Source organism: Oryctolagus cuniculus, chromosome 5 (assembly GCF_051225735.1).
Source record: "Oryctolagus cuniculus isolate XC-2025 breed Fujian yellow rabbit chromosome 5, ASM5122573v1, whole genome shotgun sequence".
Lineage (NCBI taxonomy): Eukaryota > Metazoa > Chordata > Mammalia > Lagomorpha > Leporidae > Oryctolagus > Oryctolagus cuniculus.
The window spans coordinates 93,009,896-93,030,782 of NC_142871.1; positions in this window are offsets into that span (position 1 = coordinate 93,009,896).

The following is a 20,887-nucleotide window of genomic DNA, read 5'->3' on the forward strand; positions in this document are numbered from 1 at the left end:
TGGGCATGATCCAGCAGATGGAAGATCTCTCTCCCCACTTTCTCTCTCTCTGTTGCTCTGCTTTCAATTCATAAAAAATAAATCAGTAAATTTTTTTTAAGAGGAAAATCTCCTGACATCTGTTTTTAAAAAAAGACAAAAGAATTTAGCCTTTGGGACATTTTCAATAATAGAGAGCAAACAGTTCTTTCTTTAGAAAATGTTGACCACTGAATAAGGGTAGTTATATAATTTTATTCCCCAAATGTATTTAAATTGCACTACATATAGGGCCAAGTTCTGAAGGACAAACCAAATTGTCACCATTGTCCTAAAGGAGCTTAAATTTAGTACACGAGGTAAGACATGCGTACGAATATTTGGTTATAATTGTAGAAAACATATAAGGAAGGAGTTAATTTATGCATTGTCAAATATTCAGAGAGAAATTGCCGTTATTGTAAATGGATCATAATGACAGCCTTACGAGGTGTTAAAATTGCCTATAGAGCCTTGAAATAATTAACAAAATGTCTCCAGTGGAAAATCAGTCATTTCCTAGTTATTACCCCAGCCTTTACCACTTAGATTCAGTGCATAATCTCAGAGGCTTTTGTGTAGTAACAATGATTCATCTTGTACTGTATGTCGTCTTTTCTGGAACTATTGTTTGTATCTCTAAATACAGTCCACACAGACTCAGCTTTTCAATACAATATTAATGTTGTGTGCGCATAGAAATGTTCTCATTTACCTGTCTTTGCTGCTGTTGCTCAAATACGTTCAAAGCAGTTTGCAGCCAAGTGGTTTGTTCCTCCTATTGTGTGAGATGGACTTATGGCTCACATACAGTGGAAATATAAAACTAAACAGCTTTTATTTTAGCCTGGAGGACCATTGATCTGCCCCCTGGGATTTATGCGGTAGTTTCAAACACCAAGCTAAGTGAAATGTGTATTGTCAGATTTGCTTTACCAGTCTTTCAAATGAAAGTTTAATCAATTTGACATTTACAGTAAGGAGTGTCTTGGTGACAGCATTTATGTAGCCTATAGCAATCTCCATCTAAAAGTAAATAGGAAAATGTGGAATGAAGAAGGAAGGTTTAAGTGTCAAATCAAGGCTCTGAGACTTGAAACCATCTTTCCTGGGCTGAGAAACAGCTGAAGTCACATCCTGATTGACAGCCTATGCTTCCTCCTCCACGGGAGTTCAAGTTTTCATTTGGGAAATACCTAGGTCAAATACTGGGGGAAGAAAACAATTCAGAAATTCTTGAACTTTTAGTATGCTAATATGCAATTGGAATTTCCTTAAGAGAGATATTATGCAGCTTTCCTGGGAGTTTTTCAATCATAAAAACTTTTTTTAGGAGCATATTTTGGGAACAAGTATTTCATGGGAAGTGTATTAGCACCAAGGGACATAGCTTACCCCACGTTGTTTTACCTTGCCACCTACTAAAAGAAAACTGGTGTGTTTTTCTTTCCCCCCTCTCTTTGGATTTGTCATGAGAACTTCTTGACATTTCTTTAAAACTTTGGTGAGTTCTTATTTTACAAAATTTTTGGAAAAACTTTTGGAATTTTTATTTATGTTTTCCTTTTAATTGAAAATCACAGAATAGAGACAGAGACAGACAAAGATCTCCTATCCACCAGCTTACTCCCCAATTGCCCAGTACAGCCAGGCTGGGCTAAGCTGAAGCCAGGAGCAGAAAACTCAGTCCAGGTCTCCCACATGGGTGGCAGGGACCCAAGAACTTGGAGCCATTACGGGCTGCCTTCCAGGGTCTGCATTAGCAGGAAGCTGGAATAGGACATAGAGCCAGGACTTGAAGCAGGCATAGGATATGGGCTGCAGGAATCCAAAATAGCATTTTACCTGCTGTATCAACCGTCCAACCAGTATTTTACAAAAGTTTATATCACAGCTTTACTCAATGAGATTGCATGATTTTGGTTATAATATAGCTCTAAGATCTGATTTATCATGCGATACAGTGTGTACAGTTTATGAAAACTGAATTATAGGGAGGGCGGAATGAGGTGGCTGGTAAGCAAGATGCCCGAGTGCTCACCTCCCCAGAGAGACACCCCTTTGAACAGCTATTCACACACCGAGGCAGGTGAATTACTTATATAAGCAAACTCAGAAACAGAACCTGGAATGGTAGATTACAGCGGCTGACAGCGGGGAGGGAGAATGGGGCATTTCAACAGCAATAGAGTTTCAGTCTTCAAGATGAGAAAGTTCTAAAGATTAGCTACACATACCATGTGAATGTACTTAACATTTCTGAACTGTACATTTAAAAATGGTTAAGATAGTACATTTTGTACTATGTGTATTATGATACATTACAGTTAAATCATGCAATTTTAATATACTACTTTATTAAATTCTCACTAAATGTAAAGGTTAAAATTGAATTATTTGAACATTTAAAATTATGAAAAAGAAAATTGGACTGGTAGAAAAAAAAGTCCAATTGACTGGAATGGAAATTTAGTTTCCAGAATATTCTTAATTAAGATAGCAACTAGCAGTGCAAATATGTGGTGCAAATTCAAAATTCTTCAGCTCTAAAAAGGTTTCCTAAAATTCCAAATCGTATTATTTCCTCAAACACACACGTACAAGTTCTCATTGATTATATTTCAAATCTACATTAACGGCACATTTCTAAATTAGCTTTTTACTCCGAATTGGGAAATGTATCCCTAAATTTTAATTTTCGGTGCTCCACACTGCTCTTCCCGCGGCGATCGTCCTTTTCTGCGTATCTGACGTTTGTCTAGTTCCGGGCGAGGACGTGCCCAGCAATGGGGAAAATGCCTCCGTACTTCTTTCTTCTCTAGCTCTGTGCCGGGGCGCCATTGGGCTGTTTTTGTTCCGTGGTATGTAGTGAAAGCGCAGTTCCCTTTGGAATTGAAAGGCACGTGTGGAGTAAATACCAACCCCACACACAGCGCTTAATAATCACGTGCAGCCGTACTGAGAAAGCAAGATAGATACAGCAGCACAAACGCCTGTGCACGGGCAGCAGCGGCGGCTGCCTGCTCGCCTTTTGTGCTGCACTGGGCAGGCGCTCCAGGGAAAGAGACACGGGCTCTCAATTAGTGGATGACAACAGAAACATTAACATTCCTGCCACACACCCAAACCCATGCTGTATGAAATAAGACCACATTCACTGTGTACACATATAGTGTAAAATGCGCGCAGCGAAGTGGTAATTGAAGAGGGAGTTGTAGGAATTCTAGGTGAGGAGGATTGCTGGCAGACTGGCAGTTTGCCTTCCTTGCGGTCCTGGAATAGAGTTTTAGGAGCAATTTGTGTGATTAAGGGAGGAAGCCTGTGCATTTGTTGCAGGGTCAAGGTTTCAGGAACAAGATGAGGCTCAGAAGCAGGGGGACAGAGGAAAAGACTAGGACGACACAAAGGCCCCACTCCAAGGGAACCGAAATGAACACAAATGTCTGCCTTCACCGTCAGAATGAAAGTGTCTCCCGTGAGCTCCGAGGTCGTTAGACATGTCCATGGTCTAAAAAGTGTAGGTGATTAGTGTGTAGATTTGACCTAATTCACACTTTCGCACGTCAGCCTGGAGGGCACGGAGACTGAAGGTGGGTGGGAGGCTGCCTGGTGATTATAATCAGGGACACGGACGCCCTCTGAGTTCACACCCGTGATCCTACCCTTGAAGCCTCCAGACACCTGCCTGGAAAGAGGCTCCCCTGGGGATGAGACGTGTCCCTGAGAAGGAGGGCAGTGGGAGCCTGAGGTCCAAAAGCTTTAAAGCTGCAGAAAAACAAACTCTACAGGACGTCATCAGGATGACAAAGAGTGAGTCCACGAAGTCAGGAGAACAAGACCTGCCCGTTTACAGCGCAGGGCAGGACAGGAGTGATTATCCGGGGATCTCGTGGCAGTGTCTTCAAGCTGTCAGCACCCAATGTCGACTGTTTTTCCTCCCTCTGTTTCATACAGAATTTGGTAGTAAAACTATGAAATAAAAAGGGTGTATGATTCCTTAGCTCTAGGTCAAGGAAAAGTCTGAAAGCCACAGAGATTGTATCCTAATTACATAAACAGTCCTGAGAGTGAGCGTAGCAGAAGGGGAGGCAGGGCATGAGCACAGCCCTAGAATCTGGGAGTAACGAGAAAGCGTGGGAAAGCACAGTGGAGGCAGAGCAAGGGCTCCGGCGCTGACCCCAGAGAGAGCCCATATGTCTTCTGTCAGCAAGACTGATTCAAACTTGCATATTTATCCTTTTCAGTTGAAATAGTACAATGAAATCATTTCTACCCAATATCTAAATGTAATAATATAATTTGGCAAACTGAGCTGTAAGATGCAAAAGAAAATCATCGTTTAAACTTCCCATGTAAGATAAAAACAGTGGAAAATCAGAAGTCTAGTTACTAAATCACTTGTATTTTTTCTCGAATATTGCACCGTTTGAATTAAGAGTTATGCCTGGGGCCAGCGCTGTGGCGCAGCGGGTTAAAACCCTGGCCTGAAGCTCTGGCATCTCATATTGATGCTGGTTCTAGTCCCGGCTGCTCCTCTTCCGATCCAGCTATCTGCTATGGCCTGGGATAGCAGTAGAAGATGGCTCAAGTCTTGGGCCCCTGCACCTGTGTGGGAGACCTGGAGGAAGCTCCTGGCTCCTGGCTTCAGATTGGCGTAGCTCCAACTGTTGTGGCCATTTGTGGAGTGAACCAGCGGATGGAAGACCTCTCTTTCTGTCTCTACCTCTCTCTGTAACTGTTTTTTACATTAAATAAAATAAATCTTTAAAAAAAAAGTCATGCTTAAGAAGTTTAAAAAGATACCTACACAAGTGTAAGAAAACCCATTAAATATGCCATCTTGATTCATTATTTCACAGAACCTAGCCTATGTCCCATGCACCCTTGTTTCCATACTTGTAGTGGCACAAGGTTAAATGTCATCTTTATTTTCTTCTTACTTAGACAGTAAAATTTTATTCTGCTTCAAGGCTTTCTGCTGAGGCATCTTTTTATATCAGTTCCTGTACTGTGTGATTTCAAAGGTCTGCCTCTGTGGGTAGTTCCAGGAGCCATTAGGCTCCTTCCTGCTGTGGTTCACATCTTTTTCTAGCACCAACTCCCACCTACCTGGGGGTGGCTCTCCAACCTATCAATAGAGTAAAATCACCTGGATCTTGGTAAAAATGCTGACTCCTGGTTTTCCGTTTTTAAACTCGTCTGTCCCATTATTCAACTGCAGATGATCCTCAGACCCTACTTTGCTAAACACTGCTCTGTTTTTCCCTTTCCTGCCTTCCTGAAGTCTTTCAGCCAGATTTTGTCTGTACTAACTTTTTCCTCTCTCTAGAGTGATATGTTGACCTCTGATTTAGCTCTGAATAGTGTTATCTTTTCTTGTGTATTTTATGCAGTTATATTTTGCTTCTGAACTACATGAAACACTCCTGGGAGGAAGACTGGTCTTAAGCTACCATACTGCTATGTATAATAAGCATGAACTGATTTTGGCTTGGAATGTCCATGGAACAGAGAGCTTTTCCTGGCAAATGGAGGGAGTTATTCCTGTCCTTGAACATGACTGGAGCAAAAGGATTTGAGAGAAAGCAAAGGCATTAGACAAGGGGAGTTAGACCGGGGCAGTGCTGCAGCCTAGTTCCTTGGTGCCTCCACAGACAGGGAAACAGAGAGGCAATCCAGGAACAGTGAGCGACAGCCTGGAGCCAGGGTGTCCTGGGGCAGGCTCTCTCCTCCCTTGCTATGTTCTATGTGTGCATCTTTCTTCTAGACTTTGATGACCTTAACTAGGAAAGAAAATGTTCTCACGTGATATCTAAGATCCCTCCTGATGCTGCAGCATCTAGAAATTTACTGGGAATGACACCAATTACAGGGGAAATATTGGTATAACAGAGAAATTCCTGGCTAATAAGTTGTCACTACCTTTGTACTCAGATTTCTTTTCCTGATTTCAAATTATTTCGTCAGTAGAAATGATCTTTTCACATATTTTCTCCACTGCTTTAAGTCCCTTATAAATGAGAAGTAAGGCCGTTAGATATTACACCTGCTGTCATGTGCTGCTTGGCCATGGGAATTTGCTCTGAGTAATGCATATTAGGAGATTTTGCCACTGTGCAAGCACCATAGAGTGTACTGATACAAACTCAAACGATTAGGACATTGTTAGGTGATACGGTCTTAAGAGACCAATGTCATTTATGCATCCCATCCTCGATCAAAACAGCACTATGCACACGGGGCTGTAATTATTCTGATTCTATATGTAATTATGCTGAGACATTTTAGCTGGTTGATATTTCTTTCTAATCCTTCTTGTGGGAAGTGTGTTTGAAGACTTTTGCATCTGAGAATTTTCCTATGATATTCTGTTTTATTATCTTGTCTTCTTTTTGCCAATAGCGTCTGTTAAACATTTTTTCCACTTCATCTCACATTTTTCCCTTTCATTGCTCTGTAAAAGCCTATATTATAACCACATTCTACAGCTCTCCAGACTCCTTCCAATCATAACAGAATATGTGTAGTTTTATAACAGAGGTTATTGTAAGTTGATTTCTATTATTACTACAGTTGATATATATGTATCATTTAGTACTTGTAGTTCTATAATAGAAATGATAAGACAAGAAGATTGCTTTTAAAATATGCCTTATAATTTCTACTATGTTTTTAAGAATTGTTTCTTTTCTATTTTTGTAACATAATACATTTCAAGTGTTTATTTAATTTTGTTTGAGGCTAAATTTTATCAGTCTATTATTTAGGAAAAATAATAAAAATAAAGACAAAATTAAAAGGGAACTATTAATCAAAATTCTCTAATTTATCATTAAAGTTTTCATTGATGCATGAAAATGCCATTTTTACTTGCTAATATATCAAAAACACTGTCATAATCATTATAATTTTTAATAGTTGCATAATGTTTTATTGAGTTAGCATGACATATTTCTCTTCATTTTGCATATTTAGGTTTATTTATTTTCTATTTATTATTTTTTGATATGGCTATAATCATCGCCATCCAAATAGCTTTTTTCTACTTAATATTATTTTCTTCAAAATAGGATAGCAAAGTCAAAAGACAAGAATATTTCGGGAATTGTATAAAAATTAATATAGTGCTTTCAAGAACATATTGTATCAACTTACATTGCCATTCTCAGTAAAAATACATTAAACATGAACTAACCCTAGGCAGTTGATGTTATTTATCTTTTCAAAAATTGTGATGTTTATGCAAATAACACAAAATTGACCTTTTAACCATTAAAAATTTGTGATTTTTTAAAAAGATTTATTTATTTATTTAAAAGTCAGAGTTACACGGAGAGAAAAGGAGAGGCAGAGAGAGAGAGAAGTCTTCCATCCGTTGGTTCACTCCCCAATTGGCCACAATGGTCAGAGCTGTGCCAATCCAAAGCCAAGAGCCAGGAGCTTCTTCTAGGTCTCCCACATGGGTGCAGGGGACCAAGGACTTGGGTCATCTTCTACTGCTTTCCCAGGCAATAGCAGTGAGCTGGATTTGAAGTGGAGCAGCCGGGACTCAAACCGGGGCCCATATGGGATGTCGGCATTGCAGCCAGCAGCTTTGCCCACTATACCACAGCACAGGCCCTGTGATTTGTTTTTGTTTATTGAAAAGGCAGACTCAGAAAGGGAGACCAAGACAGAGAGAGATCGAATACCTATCTGCTGGTTCATTCCCCAAAGTCCCACAACAGCAGGATCTGAGTTAGGCCAAAGACAGAGGCTGAGAACTCAGTTTGGGTCTCCAACAAGGTGGTAAGGACCCAAGTACTTGAGCCATCACCTGCTGCTTCCCAAGGTGTGCACGAGCAGGAAACTGGAATTCAAAGTGGAGCCAGAGCTTGAACCCAGACACTCATATGGAATGCAAGGGTCCCAATCATTATCTTAACTGCCCACCTCCTTTTAAACCATTTTAAATGCACAATTCATGGCTGCAAATCTGTTCATAATATTGTACAACCATAACCATCATCCATTTTTACAACTCTTTTCAGCATCCCAAACACACATTTTGTACCCATTAAACATGAACTTCCAATTTCCTCTATCCGTCAGCCCTTGGTAACCTTTATTCTACTTTCTGTCTCTTTGAGAACTATTCCAGACAACTCATATAAATGGAGTCATATAGTACTTGTCTTTCCTCGACTGGCTTACTTCACTTAGCAAAATGTTTTCAATATCCGTCCATGTTGTAGCATGTGTCAGGATTTCATTCCTTTCTAAAGCTCTACTGTATGAATACACCACATTTTCTTTATCCATTCATATGTTACCATATATTTTGGCTTTCCCACTTTTAAGTAATTGTGAATAATGCTGTCATGAACGTTGATGGTGCAAGTATCTGTTTGAGTTCCTCCTTTCAAATCTTTTGAGTGTAGTTGAATTAGAAGTGGAGATTTTTTTCTCTGGCTACCTACCCTACCACTTCAAAGATTTTCCTGCTGGGGGCCTGCGCCGTGGCGCAGTGGGTTAATCCTCTGCCTGCAGTGCCGGAGTCCTATATGGGTGCTGGTTCTAGACCCAGCTGCTCCTCTTCCAATCCGCCTCCCTGCTGTGGCCTGAGAAAGCAGTAGAGGATTGCCTGGTTCCTTGGGCCCTGCACCCATGAGGGAGACTGGGAGGAAGCTCCTGGCTTTGGATTGGCACAGCTCTGACTGTGGCGGCCATTTGAACCAACGGAGGGAGGACCTTTCTCTCTGTTTCTCCCTCTCACTTTCTGTAACTCTACCTATCAAATAAATAAATAAAATCTTAAAAAAAAAGATTTTCCTGCTGGATCATATGGCAATTTTGCATTTAATTTAAGAGGAGTGCTATTATTTTAATGGTTAAAAAAGTTATTCACTTTTTTTGCCTACTTTTATCATAAATTTAATTTCTCTAGAGTTTGAATATTTTCTTCATCTATATTGCTTTGTTTTGCATCCTTCTTAAATATCAGCTTCTGTTCTCTATTCATTTATTGATTGCTTGTTTTCCTGAATGTTTTTCTGAAAATGTGACTCACATGGTGGACATCCATTCCTTTTCCTTGCTGAGACTCTTTTCCCTTTTGTTCTTGGATTTTCCTCTGGGAATTATCCCTCTTCTGCTACAAGTTACAGTGGCAGAGCATCAAACATGTCCCCCTTCCCTGGCAAATTAGAAAAGCTCTGGTGTTTGAATTTTGAGGAGAATGAAACAAAAATAGGAAATGATGAAAGCCACATCATGATGCCCACAGCTTTCTGGAGGAAGGCTCACCCACTAGAGGTTTCCTGTATTTACATACTTTTCTTGATTCTCATTCATTCCAAGACCTGGTTCCTTTAGTCTTTCTTTTTCAATCTGCATCATATAAATTTACATTTTTGTTTTCTTATATTTATCTGTCAGAGAGACAGAGAGAAGAGATATCTCCTATACACTGGTTTACTCTACAAGTGTCTGCACCAACCCCAGCTGAGAGCCAAAACCTAAGACTAAGAACTTTCAATTGAGTCTTCCATGTGGGTGATAGGAGCCCAGGTACTTGAGCCATCACCTGCTGCCTCCCAGAGTGTGCACTAGCAGGAAGCTGGAGTTTGAAGCAGAGCTGGGAGATGTACCAGGCACTCCAATGAGGGATGTGGATGTTTCAAACAATGTCTTAACTGCTGTGTGAAATGTCCACCTCGATCAACATGTTTTTATGTAGCTCTGACTCCCCAAGTCTCTTAAAATATTTGATTTTCATGGAGTAACAGAGACTTTTGCCTTGTTGAGAAATCTATTCCAAAGTATATAAGGCTAACGATGTCCTACAAATACTGTATGTTAGGAAGGAAAGAAGTAGTACAAGCATTTGCATAACTCTTTTTTTCTTCTTCATCTCATTTCTTCTTTCTTTCTAGTGGAGTGAGGTGAGAATTGTATAGGAGGCAGAGGAGTGGCTCCATATTGTCTCCTGGGAGGGAAGCGAAGGCCTGTTGAGATGAGTGCCTAATCAAGCGCAAGGACTCCATGGAAGACTGTGGATTGGGACAGAGTTAACCCAGGGTGAATGATGGAAAAACACTGGAGGCTCACTCTTGGCATCATGCTACAGGGCCTAACCTGATTGGTTTGGGAGATGCAGTAATAATAATAGCAATGTAAAACTTTCTCATCACACGTAGTCTTAACACAGTAAGATATCTCTGGCAGATAAGAGCAGAGTAGCTGATTGAGACCCAGTCCATCCGAGCTTTTCTTATCCTGATGCAGTCCCTGTGATACCACCTTGGAGCTCTAGGATTCTGCCAGACAAGATTTGAAGATGACTGATTTAAAGAAAAAGCAGTATCATACACCATCATAATTTGTGCCCAGGAGAAAATGGCTAAGTAACACCTCTCTCAGAGGGAATTTTAGCTGGAATAGGGTTCAAAGGAACTGAGCCCCAACAGAGGAATTTCATAAGCAGAGTGAGTGGAGGAATTGGGGGAGGGAAGGAGGGATGGGAGAGGAAGGTTGTGGCAGGCACAGAACCGAGTCAATCGCTCTAAAATTGTTCTCTGTGTCCTGTCACCTACTCCCTGGATGAAGTGATGGCCACAGGTAATTGACTGAGTCGTTGCCATCACGAGACACATGCTACTTCTTAGGAGCACTGTTCCCACAAGTTAATCCTACTCCTACCAAATAGGCCACCTAATGAATACAACTAATAATAGAGCCACATTTGAAATGATTCCCAAAAGACCAGGAGAAAAGAGTAAAATCTGAATACAATGATGGCAAATTAGAAAGAAGACTTTTAAAATTTTCTCTAAGTCAATCAAATCAGGCTAAGTTGTTCAAAGGGAAAATGGCAAGTGGTGATTATTTAGCTCTGAGAACCTGACAGAGGGCTTTTTTTTTTTTTTTTTTTTTTTTTTTTTGTATTCTTAGCCAAAGAACCGAATGTTCCATAATGTCACTGAGAATAAAATGTCATCTGGTGGAATTAGTGGCTGATAAATTTAGAGCAAGTTGAAGAAACCATTAGTTTGTGACACATTTAGCCAACCTGTGAAGTCCACTGCCACAGGAGGCTAGGGAGCTGAGCAGGAGAGCTAGATTTAAAGTGGGATGAGTAACTTTATGAGTAATAAATGCCAGTTCCAACTCTTCATGCTAAGAAAAAAGAAGCAATAAAAATTCATATTTCAGAGGACAGGCCAATTGCTGCATGGGTCACAAGCAGGGACTTCTCCGTCGTAAATACTGATGTATAATTAGCCATACAAAACATAAGCATCTCCGTGTCTGCCAGCAGTAGGTTCTGCCCCCTGTAGATGCACAGTGCTACGTCCGCTGGCCGGGGAGAGGTGCTGCCCTGGAATTAAGTGCGGCAGACTGGTCTGCAAGGGGCCTGTGCTGATCCCCACAATCATGAGTTACTCACGGCAAGCTCCCAGCCAGCAGAAGTGGAGATTTTTCTCCGGTTACCCACCCCACCACCTCAAAGATTTTCCTGCTGGGTTTCCATCGTGCACACTAACATAAAAATCCAGCCAACCCCGTCTCCCCCTGCTGAGCACTACTTTCTGCTAGCCCTTTCTGTACTGCTGTCTTCCGCAGATGAAGCGGCTCTGTCTGCTCAGAGTTCCCACAGGCTCCCACCCTGCCGATCTGCGCTGCATCAAGAGGAGATGGGCAGCGCCTTTGAGGGCCTTCCTTTGTAGGTAGGTGTTCAACTTCCAGAACCAGAGGCAAACATTCCTTATTTTTACTGAATTAGATTTGCATTGCATAACATAAGCAGGTATGATGTTTTGGATTATGTATAACATTTAAAATAAGAAGACTTAACTGGAAATTTTCTCATGATTAGGAACTAGAAAATTAACTTTTTTTTTATTTTTTTGAACAACATGTCTGAGACCCTGAATTTCTCTTTGAGATGCAGTACAGAATTCAGTCCTGAATCACTTAAACAAGTACAGTATTTAGTTTTATTCTTTTTCATAATGTAGGACAGATATCCCCAAACATGGCTTGGTTTTATAGTTAAAGTATTCACAAGACATTGAATAAATCTAATTTTACAGCATTGTCACGTTTTGCTTTCAGTTTCTTATTATACTCCTATACGATTTTATTGGATAACACTTTATTCATTCTTTCAGTCTTAATTGTGAGAGATATGGAACAAAATTCGGTTATTTTCAAAAGGACATTCCAAGTTAGACAGCTTTGTTTGGAGCTGGGTCTCCAACTCTGCAACCAAGGAGTTCCCACAGTGTCCAATTTTGAAAACTGATTCTAATTTAAAAATGGTAGGTTATTCTTGCCAAAGAACTATTCCTTAAAACCAGATAGTTAAAATATATCTCTTAAAATTATTTATAAGGTGCCTGTTTTGTGACACAGCAGGTTAGGCTTACGTCTGTGACATTGTCCCGTATGAGTGCTGGTTCGGATCCTGGCTGCTCCACTTCTGATCCAGCTCCCTAGTAATGCACCTGGGAAGGCAGAGGAAGGTGACCTGAGTGCTTGGGCCCATGCTACCTATGTGAGAGACTGAGATGGAGTGCCAATCTACTGGCTTCAGCCAGCCAGCCAGCCAGTGTGGTCATTTGGGGAGTGGACCAGCAGATGGAAGATCTCTCTCTGTCTCTGCCTCTCTGCAACTCTGCCTTTCAAATAAATAAATAAACCTTCAAAATTAAATAAAGCTATTTATGAGTTCCCTTGCATAAAAAAAAATAACAGATAACTACTCTTCATGGTAACAGTCTTTATTTGCTTTCAAAAGAGAATTCCACTGAAATTTCTGTTTCTGTCTTCGTTCACTGAAATTTCCATCAAGCATTGTCTTTCTATGGTTTGTTTAAAATGATGTCTTAAGTCTCATTCTTTTAACAAAGACATATCTCATAAATTAAATAGGTAAGAGTGTTCTCCAAGTCCACAAAGAATTTTACTTTCTGCTGCTTTTCTCAGATTATATTGGCCTTTCGGTCTCTATCATTTTCCACTTTTACTGGAGACAGAGAGGCACAAACTTTTTTTAAGATATTCTTATTTATTTGAAAATCAAAGTTAAGAGAGAGCAAGGGAGAGACAGAGAGAGAAGTCTTCCACCTGTTGGTTCACTCCCCAGATGGCTGCAAAGGCCAGATCTGAAGCCAGGAGCCAGGAGCTTCATCTAGGTCTCCCACATGGGAGGGGCCTAAACACTGGGCCATCTTCCACTGCTTTTTCCATTAGTAGGGAGCTGAATCAAAAATGGAGCAGCTGGGTTGTGAACCAGCGCCCATATGGGATGCTGGCATCTCAGGGGGTAGCTTTATCCACACTGCCACAACACTGGCCCCACAAACGTGTGTTTTACATCTTGAAAAGCAATGGAACAGCTATGATGACAAAATGGAAACTGACACTTAGGTTAATGTCAGGCTCATAAGATACATAATAAATCAGAGAGAACATGCTATCCTAAGGAGAAGAATAGCAATTATACAGCACTAGCCAATTGTTGCCTTTAAGAAAAAGTGACATCCAATGTTACTAGAACATCTGTTAGTCCAAATACACAAATTTGCTCCCAACTTTTGAACGTAACCAACATATTTAAAAATCACCACTACACACCCACTAGAATGGCTATAATTAAAAAAAAAAACAATAGTAAGTTTGGTTGAAAGTGTGGAGAAACTGAAACCCTTGTAATATTGCTGATAGGAATATAAAATAGTACAAGCACTTTAAAACTCAGCAGTTTGTGAAGAGGTTAATAAGCGTATATATAGCACAACATCTGCTCCCAGTAATTTATCCAAGAGAATAAAAACCTATAAGGCATTTGTGCAAAAGTCTTTATCAGTATTATTTATAAAAGCCCCAAACGGAAAACAAACAGAAGTCAAATGTCTGCCAATTGGTGAATACAGAATCCAAATGTAGTATATCCATGCAATAGAATGTCATTCAGCTATCAAAATGAATTACCAGCTACTATATGCATATTCTAGACAATGAATGAACCACGATCATTATTCTAAGTGAAAGAAGCCAGATGCAAAAGACAACATAGTATATGTCTCCATTTCCAGAATGAGAAAATCTATAGAAACAGCAAGGAGAGAAGTTGTTGCCTAGGGATTCAAGGGGTGGAGCTCTAAAGTGGATTGTGGCAATTGGTGCACCACTTCATGAATATACTGAAAACCATGAAATTGTGCACTTCAAATGAGTGAATATTTCGGTTTGTATCGTATCTCAGTAACTATTATTATTATTATTATTATTTGACAGGCAGAGTGGACAGTGAGAGAGAGAGAGACAGAGAGAAAGGTCTTCCTTTTGCCGTTGGTTCACCCTCCAATGGCCGCAGCAGCTGGAGCGCTGCGGCCGGCGCACCGCGCTGATCCGATGGCAGGAGCCAGGTACTTCTTCTGGTCTCCCATGGGGTGCAGGGCCCAAGCACTTGGGCCATCCTCCACTGCACTCCCTGGCCACAGCAGAGAGCTGTCCTGGAAGAGGGGCAACCGGGACAGAATACGGCGCCCTGACCGGGACTAGAACCCGGTGTGCCGGCGCCGCAAGGCGGAGGATTAGCCTAGTGAGCCGCGGCGCCGGCCAAGACTATTATTTTTAAAAGAGTGATGGATGGATCAGCAAATGGGAAACAAAGCTTCAGGACAGAAAACATGAGGACCCAGAACAGAGTGGGAAGGAGTAAGACCAGGCAGCTGGGCTTTCCATACTGGGATGTGACGAGCAGAGGGTAGGGCTTGAGCTGGTGGAGTGAATGACTGAGGGGTTCCTTCCTGAGTCTTGCAAGAGGGGAGTGCTTGGTGGCTATTGGAAGAGAATTCTTGATAGCATCATTAGGGAGCAGAAGGAACAAAGTCAATCCTGGTGGTCACCTGTGGCTAACCAGCGCCTCCCCTGCTTTTCTGGATTTTCATGATTGCGTGGAGAGAAGGAGGAGTTCTCAGTGACGGAAATTAAATGTCTCAGCATTGATGCAAGTGCTATCTCAGTGCATACTAAATCTGACTTACAGGAAGGCTGCAGAAAAACTGGCTGAGAGGGCAGGATAATTTCCTTGTTGATGATCATTCTCTTCCTCCCCTTTATGAAGTTTGGGGGTTGATCACCAAGGAGAAGTCCTGAGCAGGGTAGCCAATCACATCTCCTTTGCTTCAGAATAGACCTGTCTCCTGCAAAACGTTCTGCTTTTTGCCCTAACAGTTCTTACGCTTGATCTTAGCCAAGAAGCCGAGAAGCAATTGCCATAAGAGTTCTGGAAAAGTCATACCATTTTCAGATACTTCCTTTCTACTTTTTATCCTCCAGCGCATTAAATGAATGCAAGTAATAGAAACAACAAATAATAGAAATAATATTTTCTGCCTTTATGGTTTCAGGCAAAGAAACACTCAACAATTTACTCAAAACTACATTTTCTAGTCAATTGTACACGCATCTAATTTGAATTGTGAGCAATGTTTAGATGAACCCAAAACAATTGACTTTGCTTAGAAATACCGAGAGACATCAAGTGTTTGCAGGTTCACCAACTCTTAGTCTGTTGTGAACATAAGCGATTTCCACACATTTCAAATATTCTTTTGCTTAGCTTTTAGTTCATTCTAAAAAAGTTTTTGTATGCTGCAGCTTTTAAAAGCTGCTTGAATGTAAGATCACCCAAGTCCCCAAAAGACTGAACAACTGATAAAAATGGTACAAAATGAAGAAAAAGGATAAATAAACCTTTACTACATCTTAAGTATAAATTCATACTACTTCCAATTTTTGGATTTTAAAAAATAACATAAACTTATCTACCTTATTCAATTGCCACCTAAAATTATGAGGTACCTTGATTTGGGAGGAAATGCGTTCCATTTTTTTTCTTTAAAAATGAATGTAAATAATTTTTCACTTAGCTACAGAGTTTGCAGGGAAGAATTTATAAGTGTCTCAAGTAACTACAGATTGAGTCAATCAGAGCACGGCATTACTCTTACAGCGTTTGGTTCAGTTGCTGTCCAACGGGAAGATGTCTGGAAACTTGTTTGATACTTGGGGAAAGGAATGGCTCTCTCTACCTAAATGCAGGTAGAGATGGGTAGTTCTACGAGTATTTGGAGACATTTTGGGACCATGTCTAGGAAATAGCTTTGGTTGAATTGAAGCTGAGATGAAAGGAAAAGTGAAGACACAGAAATAATCTGTGGCTTTGATGATATAATTTACCTGTCTAAAACTAAATGGAAAAATCATTGTATTTCTGGAGTTTCTAATTATACACTGTTGTTTAAGCAAACTGACAGGGATTTTTTTTTTCTTTTTACAAGTTTCAACAAAAAGTGTCATAAATTGGTTCTTTAGTTTCCAGAAGTGTGGCAGACTACATGTGTGGAGAAATCTCTTTGGGAACCAGAAAAATAATATAAAGTAGATTTTTTTTTTAAGATCTTCAGAACACAGCTGAGCTGGGAGTTAAGAAATGCAACCAGAGGTGACAAACAATGAGAAAGTGTGATTCCATGAGGATTCGCTGGGCCCTGGACGGACATTGCCCCCGAGGATAGCCCCCAGTTATGATAGCCTCAGTCTGAGTTTTAATTGCCATGTGTACGGCACACAGAAGTGAAAATCAGAATCCAGAGTAGAGAAGAATCTTAGACCCAAGACCCCCAAGAAAACAGGTCCGTTTGAAGTATAACAGTCACAGGGATTGCACAAAGAAGAAAAAAGCTCTCTCAACCTTCTTTTTGGATTGAGCAGAAACAAAAGGAAAAGGTCTCCTTGAAACCTTGTAACCACAAGACATATTCCCATGGGCTTGCCACTAAAATTTATATTGCCTAGAAAAACTTAAACTAGAAATTGAGTTTAAAGGGATCTGGGCTGTTAAGCCTTAGGTACTAATGTTATGGAGAAATGCACTTTAAATGCAGGCTCAAATAGAAATCCAGAGATCATGAAACCACAATAAAAAATTATTAAAACACATGGGAACAAGCAGCCATGAACAAAAGTCAGAACAGATAACAACTGTAGCAGCAGCTGCACAATAATAAAAATACATGTCAGGACTTTTGGAAGGGAGCCAAAAGCCTTTATAGGAAAGTTTAAAGTCTAATATGCTTATATTAGAAAAAAAGCAAAGCTCAATTGTCTGAATGTTTATCTTAAGCCATCAGGAAAATAAAAGCAAAATAAGTCCAGGAATAAGAAGCAATAAGATAATAGACAGAAACAGAAAAGTATGAAACAAGAAACTTCATAAACTTCAATACAACCAGACATAATTTTTGAAAAGACTAGTGAGGTTGCCAGCCTGAAGCAATACTGATTGAAGAAACAAGAGACAACACAAATGTTAGGAATGGAAGAGTAGGTGTAACTGAAGATGCAGCAGAGATCCAAATAACAGTGAAATATAAATACCTTTAATGTTATCTGAAAAATTAGATGAAATAAAACACTTTTGAAATTAAGTTATCAGGGAGGGTATTTGGTGTAGTGGTTAAATAGCAGTTTGGCCTACCCCCCTTCCAGATTGGAGTGCCTGTTTGAGTCTCAGTTCTGTTTCTGATTCCAGCTTCCTGCTAGTACACACTCTAGGAGGCAGCAGATAATGGCTCAAATACCTGGCTTTCTGCCACTCATACGGGAGAGTGGATGAAGTCCTGGGCTGCTGCTTTCTGTCTGGTCCAGTCCTGGCTAACGGGGAGTTAACTAGTGGATGGGAGACCTCTCTGTACCTATGCCTAATAATCAAATATTATCAAAATTGACTTAAAATGGTCAAGTTCTTTACAATTCTCCCTCAAAGTAAATAATAGGCCCAGATGGTTTTATAAGAAAGTACAGGGAAACATTCAAAGAAAGTAACTACGGACTCAAATTTCCAATTAGTAGAATAAAAAGTAAGACTTTCCAATTCATTTTGTAGATCTAATTTCTTTTGTTATCAAAAATAAAGAGTGTAAAATAAAGAGGAAAAAACAGGCCAATCATGTTAATGCAGGGACAAAACAATACTAAAAATTAAAAAGTACAAATTGAGTTCAACGACATATAGAAAGACAACACACAAGAGTACTTCAAAAAGTACATGGAAGAGCTGGCATCGTGGTGCAGCAGGTTAAACTGTTGTCTAACACCAGCATTCCATATAAGCTCTGGTTCCAGTCTCAGCTGCTCCGCTTCTGATCCAGCTCCCTGCTAATGTACCTTTGGAAAGCAGCAGAAGATGGCCTTAGTGCTTGGGCCCCTGCTACCCACATGGGAGATCTGGTTAGAGTTTTAGAGACCCAGGTTCAGCCTGGCTCAGCTCCAGTCTTTGTGGCCATTTGGAGAGTCAACCAGTGGATGGAAGATCTCTCTCTCTCTTTCTGTCACTCTGCCTTTCACACAAATAAAATAAATATTTAATAAAAATAATGTGGAAAATGGAATAAAAATATGTTTATTTTGGTGCAAAGAATTTTTTTTAACTTTTATTTAATGAATATAAATTTCCAAAGTACAGAATATGGATTACAATGGCTCCCCCCCCAATAACGTCCCTCCCACCCGCAACCCTCCCCTTTCCCACTCCCTCTCCCCTTCCATTCACATCAAGATTCATTTTCGATTCTCTTTATATACAGAAGATCAGTTTAGCATACATTAAGTAAAGATTTCAACAGTTTGCTCCCACACAGAAACATAAAGTGAAAAATACTGTTTGAGTACTAGTTATAGCATTAAATCTCAATGTACAGCACACTAAGGACAAAGATCCTACATGAGGAGTAAGTGCACAGTGACTCCTGTTGTTGACTTAACAAATTGACACTCTTGTTTATGGCATCAGTAATCACCCTAGGCTCTTGTCATGAGCTGCCAAGGCTATGGAAGCCCCCTGAGTTCACTGACTCTGATCATATTTAGACAAGGCCATGGTCAAAGTGGAAGTTCTCTCCTCCCTTCAGAGAAAGGTACCTCCTTCTTTGATGACCCATTCTTTCCACTGGGATCTCACTCGTGGAGATCTTTCACTTAGGTTTTTTTTCCCCCTCCCAGAGTGTCTCGGCTTTCCATGCCTGAAATACTCTCATGGGCATTTCAGCCGGATCCACATGCCTTAAGGGCTGATTCTGAGGCCAGAGTGCTGTTAGGACATTTGCCATTCTATGGGTCTGCTGTGTATCTCACTTCCTATGTTGGATCATTCTCTCCCTTTTTTATTCTATCAGCTAGTATTTGCAGACACTAGTCTTGTTTATGTGATCCCTTTGGTTCTTAGTCCTATCATTATGATCAATTGTGAACAGAAATTGATCACTGGGACTAGTGAGATGACATTGGTACATGCCACCTCGATGGGATTGAATTCGAATCCCCTGGTATGTTTCTAAGTCTACCGTTTGAGGTAAGTCAGCTTGAGCATGTCCCGAATTGGTGCAAAGAATTTTTTGAAATCCATGCATAGCTTTTTCATAATATGAATTTTCCATGAACTTTCTGAAGACCCTTTATATGTATGAATTTCAAAATTTTCTGCACCAAAATTTTGAAATTATTTATTTGCAATTCTACTGTTTGTGAGCTTTTTGAAATATTCTTATATCACATGGAGTAGGGTATATTCTAGGATTTCAAGCTGATTTAACATTAGAAAATCTATAAAATATTACATAAAAATACAAATATATATTTAATAGAGAATATAATTTTAATTAGTAAAGAATAGGCAGTTGATAATTTTTAACATAAAAATCTCAGTGGACAACTTATAAAAAGGAATTCTTTAACTTAAAAATGTATGTACAGGGGTAGCGCTGTGGCGCAGTGGGTTGATGCCCTGACCTGAGGAGCCAGCATCCCATGTGGGCACTGGTTCTGGTCCTAGCTGCTCCTCTTCCGATCCAGCTCTCTGCTATGGCTTGGAAGGGCAGTGGAGGATGGCCCACGTCCTTGGGCCCCTGCACCCACGTGTGAGACCCAGAGGAAGCTCTTGGCTCCTGGCTCCTGGCTCCTGGCTCCTGGCTCCTGGCTTTGGATCAGCGCAGCTCCGGCTGTTGCAGCCAATTAGGGAGTGAGCCATGGGATGGAAGACCTCTCTCTCTGCCTTACTCTCTCTGTGTAACTCTGACTTTCAAATAAATAAATAAATCTTTAAAAAATATAAAAAATGTATGTACAGATATTTTAGCTACATTATAGTCAACAGTGAATGATTTTAATCATTTCCAATATAATTATTTTATTCAATGTTGGGCTAAGTGTCACAGCCAGTGAAATAAGAAAAAAGAAAGAAAAGCTATAAGCACTGGCAAAAAAAGCAAATTATTAGTATTCATACATAACATGATTATCTACAAATGGAAAACTTAAAGGAATCCTGCCCAAATCATTATAATTAATCATATAATTATTTAGAGAAATAATGCAATTAAACTAGCAACGTTACCAATAACAAGATGAATAACCAAAAGACAGTGGCATTTTCGTATACCAGCAACAGCTAGAGAATGAAAACTCTGAAATGTCCTATTTACAACAGGACAAAATAAAGTATCCAGGGAGTTTATACACTGCCATCCCTCCTCATCCACTATTTGCTTTGTAGTTATTTGAGAGTTTCTGTGAAAGTGCAAGGGTGTGTGCATTTTTTTAAGATTTATGTTTTACTTATTTTGAAAGGCAGAGTTACAGAGAGAGAGGGGGAGAGAAAAGATCTTCTGTCCTCTGTTTAACTTCCCAAATGGCCACAACTGTCAGGGCGGGGCCAGGGCAAAGCTAGGAGCCAGGAACTTCTTCTGGGTCTCCCATGTGAACAGAGGGGTCCAAGTACTCGGGCCATTCTCCTTTGCTTTTCTAGGTGCATTAGCAG